This window comes from Pongo abelii, chromosome 15, assembly GCF_028885655.2.
Source record: "Pongo abelii isolate AG06213 chromosome 15, NHGRI_mPonAbe1-v2.0_pri, whole genome shotgun sequence".
NCBI lineage: Eukaryota > Metazoa > Chordata > Mammalia > Primates > Hominidae > Pongo > Pongo abelii.
In genome coordinates, this window is record NC_072000.2 from 104,026,798 (window position 1) to 104,037,430 (window position 10,633).

Genomic DNA, 10,633 nt, shown 5'->3' on the forward strand with positions numbered 1-10,633 from the left:
CCTACTCGCCGCGGGGCCTGCTCCAGCCCCGGGGGATTCTGCAGGGCACCAGACTGCCCTCTGCGGGGGACTTGGCGTCCTGGGAGCAGGATGGGGAGAAGACAGACGAGCTAGATCAGGATGAGACTTGTCTTAAGTGCTGTGCGGGGCATTAAGTCGAGCTGCTGTCATAGAAAGCATAATCAGTTGCTTTAGATCCAGCGGTCAGGGAGGTCGGGAGGCACATCTAAGCTGAAGTCTGACTGGCAAGGTACAAAGATAAAGGGAAGGGCATTCCAGGCAGCAGGAACAGCCAGCGCCAAGGCCCTAGGGCTGGTCTGTTACGGACCTGTTCCAAGAAGGCCAGTGGGGCTGGGGGTGGGCCAGGGAAGAGGCGTGAGAGCTGAGGTCAGAGGTCAGAGGGTCCAGATCATGTATGATTCCAAGGCAGCTGGGGAGGCAGTAAGGGTTTTAGCAGGGAAGCAACATGACCTCGTTTACCTTTTTAAGAGGCTCACCCTGGCCCACATGTGGAGAAGAGATGGAAGGGAGTACACAGAGAGGTCCAGATTCAATATCTCGTCTCCCACCCGTTTGCCACTCTCTCTAGACAGATGGTCGGGGCGGGGGGTGGGGAGAGGATGGGCTGAGCACAGCTTCCAAGGTTAAACCCCAGGAATGCTGAGGGTCTCCCAGGCTCTGCCCAAGTGAGCAGCTCCTGAGGGGAGGGGACATCCTCCCCTCTGAGGCACTGCTCTGCTGGTCCAGCACAGCTCCGTTTGAGTTTAGAGAGGGAGGGGCTTTCAGCTTCTGCCTGGGGGAGCTGCAGGTCTGTCTCAACCCCCAGGAAGCCAGATTAACTTCAAGGAGCTCCTTGCAGGCTCCCTGCAGAATGAAGCCTGTGCACAGAGTTGCTCCCTGGAGATCGAAGCGTAAACGTTGGATACGCCATAGGAAAAACCCACCAGCTCACCAGGGAAGTTGCTGAGACAGCACTGTGCTTTGTGAGAGCCCCCTCCCCATTCGTGCATGGCTCCTGGTGGTTCCTGGGGCCTGTTATCTCTGCCCCCTGATCCTCCAGAGCTGGCAGCTTCCGCTGAACTTCCAAGAAAAAAGTGAAGCCTCTATCTAGATGGGGTTTGTTTGTGTCATCTACAGGCTGTGTGGACCAAGGACCAAGAGTTCGTCTGTGGAGTCTTGATAGCTTTGCTCACATCCTCAGGGTAGAACAAAGACAAGGTGCTAGTGGTGGTGGTACTGGGTGGTTTGAGGGAGGGTCTCTCTGTTCCCCACACCAGGGCTGGGAATGCTTGGGCAGAACAGGACAGGACCAGAGGAGGTGAGAGGGCCCAGGGCTGAAACAGGGTCCTGAAGGAAAAGGGACTCCCCAGGCCAGAGCCCCCTCCTGGAGGGCCCATATCGCAGGGTCCAGCAGTGGGTGCCATGCCCCCTGGAGTACTCACAGCCCAACAGAATCAGGATCCCAAAATGTCAACGTGACTTTGCCTTTTTTTTTTTTTTGTCTAAGACAGGGTCTCACTCTCTCCCAGGTTGGAGAGCAGTGGCATGATCTTGGCTCAGTGCAGCCTCAACCTCCGGGCTCAAGAGATCCTCCCACCTCAGCCTCCTGAGTAGCTGGGACCACAGGCACTACCATGCCTGGCTATTTTCTTCCCCCCCCCCCCCCACCCCATAGAGACAGGGTCTCACTGTGTTTCCCAGGCTGGTCTCAAACACCTGTGCTCAAGCAATCCAATCCTCCTGCCTCAATGACTTTGCTTCTTAAGCCCCTTGGTCATGACAACTCTGCTTTGTTATGAAAACAGTGAAACCAAATCATGGTGCACTAACAGTCATACTGTAGGTGCCCAGGGAAAGTAGTTGTGAGTCTTTTAAAAATAAAGGTGCCCCACCAACATTCTACCCCCCTTTTTTTAAAGAATCTCCCAGGATGTGTGTGTTCATTTAGAGCCACACACATTTGTGAGAGCCAGCAGGGGCTGAGAACCAGTACGCTAACACATGGTAGACAAAATACTCCAAAACCTAGGGTCTATGGGGGGAGAGCTGGTACAAGCTGGTGACAAGCAGAGTATGCCCCTCACTTCCAGGGGGAATGGACTTTCTTACTCTTCTCTATGGTTGGGGCTCTGAGCTCCAACCCCAGAGGCAGTACCATTTGGTGTTTGCTGAGTGAATGTCAAACTTCTCAGTACATGACAGATTGAGTCTGAGGCCTTCATTTTGAAGGTGAGGAAAAACAGAGTCCCAGAAGGGAGATGCCTGGCCCAAGGTCACTTTCATTCATTAGCTCACTGAACATAGAGGAAATCTATGAGTATATATGCATTTATACACAAACACATTTAAATGGGCATATATATACACATTGCAATGCGTTGTGGTAAGTACTGCAGATGAGAATGGGCAGAACACATCATTATGGGAGCATGCTCAGGCACTGGGAGTGGCTTCCTAGAGGAGTTGAATCTTGAAGGAGTTTGTCATCTTGTGGAGTGGGGAGGAGGCTCCAGATGGAGGAAGCAGTACAAGCAAAGGCCCAGAGGTGAGCAGGCGAGGGGTGTGGAGAGACACTATTACACCTTGCAGCTGGGGTATACAGAAGGGAACACCAGGGTGGGGAAAGTCTGGAAGAGGTTGAGCAATGGAGCCGGGCAGAGGAGGGCTTTGTAAGCCTCAGAAGGAAGCTGGACCCTTTCCCTGGGAGCTCTGATATCTAATAATAATAGCAATGACAATGACAATAACCAACACCACCTGCCACTTATCCTAGACTCAGTATATGCCAATGATTCTAACCTGTTCTCTTTTGAGGGTTATAATAAACCTATGAGAAGGTGTCATTAGCCCTTTGAGGATTGAATGTGGGTTCTTATTGGCTGGTTGTTTGCCTCCAAGAAGCTCAGCTCATTGGGTGTGAACTTACAGGCAGTGTTCAGAGGCTTGTGGACACCCAAGGACTCTGGTATGGCCAACAAAGTGTTTGGTGGTAGCTGAATCTTTTTCAGGACAGTGAGGCAATGGTGGCTGACCAGGTCTGGGCCAGACTATGAGGTATCATCCTGAAAGGCTACCAGCAGCAAGAAGTCAGGGTCCCCTGAAAAGTGGTTAAGTGTCTGATATGGACAATGTTGAGTGGGTACTTTCTAGGTACCCAGCACTGTGCTAGAGTTTCACATAGATTGTCTCATTGACTCCTCACCGATGCGGTAAGAACCCTCTGTTCCCATTTTACAGAGTAAGAAACTGAGGCTCACACAGGTTAAGTCACTTGCCCAAGGTCACATGGCTAGCAAGTGGCTGAACCAGGATTTGAACCCAGGACCATCTGAGCTCCAGAGTGTATCTGACCCCATAGACTACTGTCTCCCACACCTCAGTTTCCCTTCTCAAGGAGGAGGAATGGGGTGGATGCTCTGCGATGTCTCTTTTGCTGTGACTCTGGTTCTGTGATGCTGGGTGTCTGCAAGGTGCCTGGACCCATGTTCACCACCCACTTCCTCCTGCTCCAGGCTTTTCCATGTTGTGACCAAGCCTCAGGGACTCTGACGCCTCTGGATGGCACCTATGGTCAGAGCTCTCCAGCTATTTCTACTGATAGATCACTGCATGTCATTAGCTCAGTCTCCCAGCAACTCCATCACTGTCTGGGTGGGTGACCCTAGACCAGTCCCTTGTCCTCTCAGACCCCCAGTATTCTCATCCAAGCCCTCCCTGACAGAGCTAGTGTTAAGCACTTGGCAGAGCTCTTGCAAAGCTCTGGGGAGGGGAGCCACGCTTCCTTTCCCATCCTCTGCGCCAGGACTGTCTTCCCATGAGGATATTTATACCCATTTTCCAGAGGCAAACACTGAGGTCCAGTGAAACAAGGATTGTCCAGGAAACCCCGTGCTTGCCCCTGGCAGACTGGGCTACAAAGGATTCTGGGTATGGCCCTGGGCTGCCACCTTCTTCCTTTTGGGGTGGGTCCAGCCCAGAATATGGGGATCCTCAAGAACACAGAGTTCAGAGGTCATGTGTCTCAACTCCCACATTTGTAGGTGGGGAAACCGCATGAAGCTGGGACTACCAGTTTCACTACTTGCTGGACCCCCAGGGGTAGCAGTGAGAGGGCTAGGGGAGGATGGGTTCCTTCATCCCCACTGTTAACCAGTGTGCCAGGCACCTTTCTGGAGCTCAGGAAGTCCGCGCTGCACAGGACGGCTGCCTAGAACCGCTGATGTTGCAAGGCAAGGGTGCAGCTGAAGCCCAAAGGGCCTCACATGTTGATAAAAAGCCTCAAGTATAATGTGATGGCAGTGGGGAGCTGCAGAAAGGCTTAGAGCAGAGGAGAGATCTGGCCAGACTTGTGTGTGATTAGAAAGCACTCAACAGGAGGTTTGAGGGGAGATCACTGAGCCTAGCAGACAGTGAGAAGGCTTTGAGGCCAGGCAGGCCAGAGCCAGAGCCAAGCGGGAATTGGAAATAAAGAGATTGATGGGAGCTGTCAGCATCTGACCCCTCCCTTTCCGTGACTTCGCAGCCAGAGCCATGGAAATTCTCCCCCTGCCCCTTTAGCTGCTGACATCTCCTCACACCATCGCCTGATGGAGCAAGACAAGAGGGAGGCTCAACATACTGGGGAAACTGAGTCAGGGGAGTTCTTTGCAGGGCTGGCTATCGCCTCAATGCACTTAATATTATTCTTATGATGAACCGGTTCATATTACAAAGAACACCCAGAAGCATATGCCTGGGAGCCCACCACCCAGACTAAAGTATCACCACTTCTGCTTTTCATGCTCCTGCAGCCCCTCCTGGTCACAGGTCGCAACCTTCCCCGACCCAGGGGTATCTGGGAATTTCAGTGTTGTGTTGGTTATTCCTGTGCTTTCAGCTTACCATATTTCTCCCTTGTAAGACAGTGTTTAGACCAGGCACAGTGGCTCACACCTGTAATCCCAGCACTTTGGGAGGCCAAGGCAGGTGGATCACTTGAGGTCAGGAATTCGAGACCAGCCTGCCCAACATGGCAAAAGCCCCGTCTCCACCGAAAATACAAAAATTAGCCAGGTGTGGTGGCAGGCACCTGTAATCCTAGCTATTCAGGAGGCTGAGGCAGGAGAATCGCTTGAACCTGGGAGGCAGAGGTTGCAGTGAGCAGAGATCATGCCACTGCACTCTAGCCTAGACGACAGAGCAAGACTCCATCTCAAAAAAAAAAAAAGATAGTGTTTGATTTTGCATGCTTTTGAACTCTTTCATGGCATGGTACTTCATGTTCATTTGCAGCGTGCTTCTGCCCTCATTATGTTGGTACATGTAGCTGTAGTTCATTCGTTTTCATAGCCATATAGCAAGGTTGCTCAACCTCAGCATGGTTGTGAGGGGCTACTGTGTGCATTGTAGGACATTCACCAGTAGCCCTGGCCTCCACCCATTTGATGGAAGTAGTACCCCTGTCGCCAGTTTTAAAAACTAAAAATATTTTCATACATTGCCGAATTGCCCTTGGCTAAGAACTACTGCTATCTTAGATCCATTGCACGCATGTATTACCTTTACTTTTCTCCTGCTGAAGACATTTGTTTCCAGTTTTGTTTGTTTGTTCATTTGAGACTCTGTCACCCAGGCCAGAGTGCAATGGTTCAGTCATGGCTGACTGCAGCCTCAACCTCCCAGACTCACTCAAGTGATCCTCCTGCCTCAGCCTCCTGAGTAGCTTGGACTACAGGTTCTCACCACCTGTAATTTTTTTTTTTTTTTGAGATGGAGTCTCACTCTGTCACCCAGGCTGGAGTGCAGTAGCACTATCTCGACTCACTGCAACCTCCACCTCCTGGGTTCAAGTGATTCCCCTGCCTCAGCCTTCTGAGTAGCTGAGATTACAGGCATCCACCAACACGCCCAGCTAATTTTTAGTAAAGACAGGGTTTCACCATGTTGATCAGGCTGGTCTCGAACTCCTGACCTCAGGTGATCCACCCACCTCGGCCTCCCAAAGTCCTGGGATTAAAAATGTGAGCCACCGTGCCTGGCCTTTTTTTTTTTTTAAGAAAGATTGGTTCTCACTATGTTGCCCAGGCTGATCTTGAACTTCTGGCCTCAAGTGATCCTCCTGCCTCAGCCTCCCAGTGTTGGGATTTCAGGTGGGAGCCACCATGCCCATCCTAGTTTTTGGGTTTTTTTTTCTCCTATAAGCAATGCCCTGTGGACCTTCTTATACCCATGTCCCAACACACATGAGTATGAACTTTGCTCACATCTATACCAAGACAGAGAATGTCAGGGTCACACAGTACACACAGGTTGGCTAGACAGTGCCAAAGTGCTTTCCAAAGAGCTGGGGCTAATTCACACTCCTGCCAGAAGGATATGGTGTGTGCCTTGCCCATCCTCGGTGATGTCTGGGGTTGTCACTCTGGTGGGCAAAGATGCTTGTACTTTCTTTAACCCGCTTTGTCTTTCTTGAGGCTCTGTATTAATTCATTCTCACCTGCTATGAAGAAATACCCAACACTGGGTAATTTACAAAGGAAAGAGACTTGATTGACTCACAGTACTGCATGGCCGGGGAAGCCTCAGGAAACTTACCAATCACGGTGGCAGGAGAGAGAATGAGAGCCGAGCGATGGGGAGAGCCCCTTATAAAACCATCAGATCTCGTGAGAACTCACTGACGATGAGAGAAACCGCACTTATGATTCAACTATCTCCACCTGGTCCCGCCCTTGACACGTGGGGATTATTACAATTCAAGGTGAGATGTGGGTGGGGACACAGAGCCAAGGCTTATCAGGCTCTCAGAGCACAAGAGAAGCCCAGGCCAAATTTCATACTGGAGGTGCCCCATGTATTAGGAATAAAACCCAGAGAAGAAGAGGAAACAGCACAGCAGGTTTACTCACTTGGGATTTAATTGCAGTGTTTGTATTAATCAAATTGATGCTTTCACAGGTACACAAATACAATGTAACATGATTTATGCTACTTATAAGATAATTACGGGGTTTACATCAAGTGACAAATTCCAGGCCCCAGACACATGGTCTTTCTTTGAGCCCAGCTGTGTACTTCTGTAACTGTTGCACCACTGTGCTGGGAGTGGTGAGGCCCAAGCCCACCCGTGATATGGGGGTGTTTCTGTCTCCTCCCCAGCGGTGCCCTCCTGGAGGATTAAGCTTCATTTTTCTCTGGGACTCTCAGTGCCTGGCCCCCAGGGTGCCCTGGGGGAGTCTGCAGCTGCACCCTCTGGTTCAGGTACCTCCAGCCCCCACAGCCTCTGGATGGCACACATACCAGGCCTTGGGTGCTGCCCTAGGCCTGAGGTCTACAACCCCACAAAGCCGCCCCACCTGGCCCTACCCTGCCCTGCCCACTGCAGAGATCTGAGACCAATCTCCTCCAGTGCCTGAATATTTCATGCAGTGAGGGTGGAATGAAAGTCGCAAAGACCTTAATTGTTAATGTGGCTGCAGGCCCAGCCCTCCCAGCCCCCTCCTGTTTGATACAACAACAGCAGTAACAGTAATTCCTCCTGCACCCCAGGCCTTGTTGTGACCTGCCCTGGGCGAGGTTGGACTGAAATGAAGTTGTCTGAGGAGCCCCAGCTGGCCAGAGAGAAGTGGTGACTCAAGTTAACTATAACAACCAGACCAGGAGGCCCACTGTTCCCCGATGACAAACTTCTTTTTGCTTTTTAGTTTTTTTTTTAATAAGCCTTATAATTTTATTTTTGAAACCCCATGCATGTGGTTTTTTAAAATTAATTTTTTTTTAGACAGAGTCTCACTCTGTCACCCAGGCTGGAGTGCAGTGGTGCCATCTCAGCTCACCACAGCCTCGACCTCCTGGGCTCAAGCAATTCTCACACCTCGACCTCCTGAATATCTGGGACTACAGGTGCATACCCACATCCCACTAGTTTTTATATTGTTTGTAGAGGCTGGTCTGGAACTCCTGGGCTCAAGCAATCTGCCACCTCAGCCTCCCCAAGTGCTGGAATTATAGGTGTGAGCCACGTTGCCAGGCCTGAATGTGTTTGTTTTTTTTGTATTTTGTTTTTTGTTTTTTTTTTTTTTTGAGATGGAGTCTCGCTCTATCGCCCAGGCTGGAGTGCAGTGGCGCGACCTCGGCTCACTGCAAGCTCCGCCTCCCAGGTTCATGCCATTCTCCTGCCTCAGCCTCCCGAGTAGCTGGGACTACAGGCCCCTGCCACCATGCCCGGCTTTTTTTTTTTTGTATTTTTTAGTAAAGATGGGGTTTTACCGTGTTAGCCAGGATGGCCTCGATCTCCTGACCTCGTGATCCGCCCGCCTCAGCCTCCCAAAGTGCTGGGATTACAGGCGTGAGCCACCGCGCCCGGCCTCTGAATGTGTTTTTAAATTTAAAGTTCCAGGCCAGGCACGGTGGCTCACGCCTGTAATCCCAGCACTTTGGGAGGCCGAGGTTGGCGGATCACTTGAGGTGAGGAGTTCGAGACCAGCCTGGCTAACATGGTGAAATCCCATCTCTACTAAAAACACAAAAAAATTAGCCGGGCGCAGTGGTGCACGCCTGTAATCCCAGCTACTCCGGAGTCTGAGGCAGGAGAATCACTTGAACCCAGGAGTGGGAGGTTGCAGTGAGCCGAGATCATGCTATTGCACTACAGCCTGGGTGACAGAGTGAGATTCCATCTCAAAAATAAATAAATAAAATAAAAATAAAATTCCTAGCATAGAGCCTGGGAACTCAGTAAATGTTTGTTGAATGAATGAATGATAAAGGAGGAAGCTGAGTTAAGTAGAAAAACCCTGGATGTAAAATCTGTGTCTCTGGCCTGACCCTTACCAGCAAGATGGCCCTAGGCAAAGCTGCACCCCCTCTCTGAGCCTCTGGATCAGGACCAGAAAATAGGACCATTTCATCCTCCTTGTAGGATGAGGAGATAGTCAAGTGACAAGAAAAGGAGGTGTGAACCCCAGGCCACACGGTGAGGTGGGAGGGGATGCTCTCCTTGAGAAAGGGCTGAGTCCTGTGGGTGCCCCGAAGCCCAGAGTCTTCCTGAGCGTCTGAAAACTGAACTGAAGAGCCAAGCCTTCCCTCAAGAGTAGCTCGCCCAGCTCAGCCCCAACACCAGGCCACAGAACTCTGCAATAAGGAAGCTCCATCTCAGCACCCTGAACTCACAGAGCTCCTGTGAGCAAATCAGAGCCCGAGAGGCAGCTAGCTGGTCAGGCTCTCGGAGCAAGGGCAGCAGGTCAGCCCTTGGGATCTCAGCCCCAGCCACCCTTAGAATCACTGGAAAGCATGTGAAATGCAGATGCTCATGTCCCACCCCAGACCAAGTCCATCAGAATCTTGGGAGACAGTGATTTAGCAGCCAGATCTGCTCTGAGCTACATGAGGCACTTGTTTGTTGGCATCAGGCTGAGCTAGAAGGAGACACCCCCATTGCTGTGGGGTACACCCCTCCCCAAGCATCTGACCATAGAGATCTTTCTCTAATGTTATCCAGATTCCCCAAATAATCCTCAAATGTGCTACTTTGAATGCATACACCCAGTGACGCGGGAGGGGACGAGGGTTTCCGGAGGCCAGGATAGCGTTCACTTAATGCCCTGATTTTTTGTCCCGTATCTAATGGGATAAAATGAAAGGAAAGAAAGTAATAAAGATACAAAATCAAAAAATTATCTGGGACTCATGGACACAAGTCTCTCCATAAAAAGGGCCAGCAGAGAAGTGGAAAATAGACCATATTGGGCACATTATTGTAAAACTTCACAACACCAGGGTTGAGAAAATCCTCAAACCATGGTGCATAGAGTGCGGAGAAAAGGAATTAGAATAATGTTGACATTCTCAACAGCAAGTCCAAAAACTAGAAGGTCATGAAGCGGTGTCTCAGCATCCTGAAGGAAAACTATTTTAGTACCGATGCAGTCCAGGGGGAGGGCAGAGTGAGACATTTTCCAATTACAAAAAAAATAGAAAAATTATTTCCCAGACATCCTTGCTCTAAAATTAGGAATTAAACCAAGAAATAAGACATGAAGTCCAGGCGCAGTGGCTCACGCCTGTAATCCCAGCACTTTGGGAGCCCAGCCTCCCAGATTGCTTGAGCCCAGGAGTTCAAGACCAGCCTGGGCAACATGCGGAAACCCTATCTCTACAAAAAATTTAAAAATATGGTCTTGGTGGTGCGTGCCTGTGCTCCCAGCTACTCAGGAGGCTGAGGTGAGAGGGTTACTAGAGCCCAGGAGGTTGAAACTGCAATGAGCTGTGATTGTGCCACTGCACTCCAGCCTGGGTGGCAGAGTGAGACCCTGTGTCAGAAAGAAAAGAAAAGAAAGGAAGGCAGTTAAAAGAAAAGAAGAAAGAAAGAGGGAGAGAGAGGAAAGGCAGAGAGGAAAGGAAGGAAGGAAGAATGGAAGAAAGAGAAAGAAAGAGAGAGAGAAAGAAAAGGAAGGAAGGAAGGGAAAGAAAGAAAGAAAGAGAAAGAAAGAAAGAAAGGAAGGAAGGAAGGGAAAGAAAAAGAAAGAGAAAGGAAGGAAGAGAAAGAAAGAAAGGAAGGGAAAGAAAGAAAGAAAGAGAAAGAAAAGAAAAGAAAAACAAGACATGAGATTCAGACAACAGAGAAAGGGAGGCCCAGGGTGAGGACTTTGCAGAC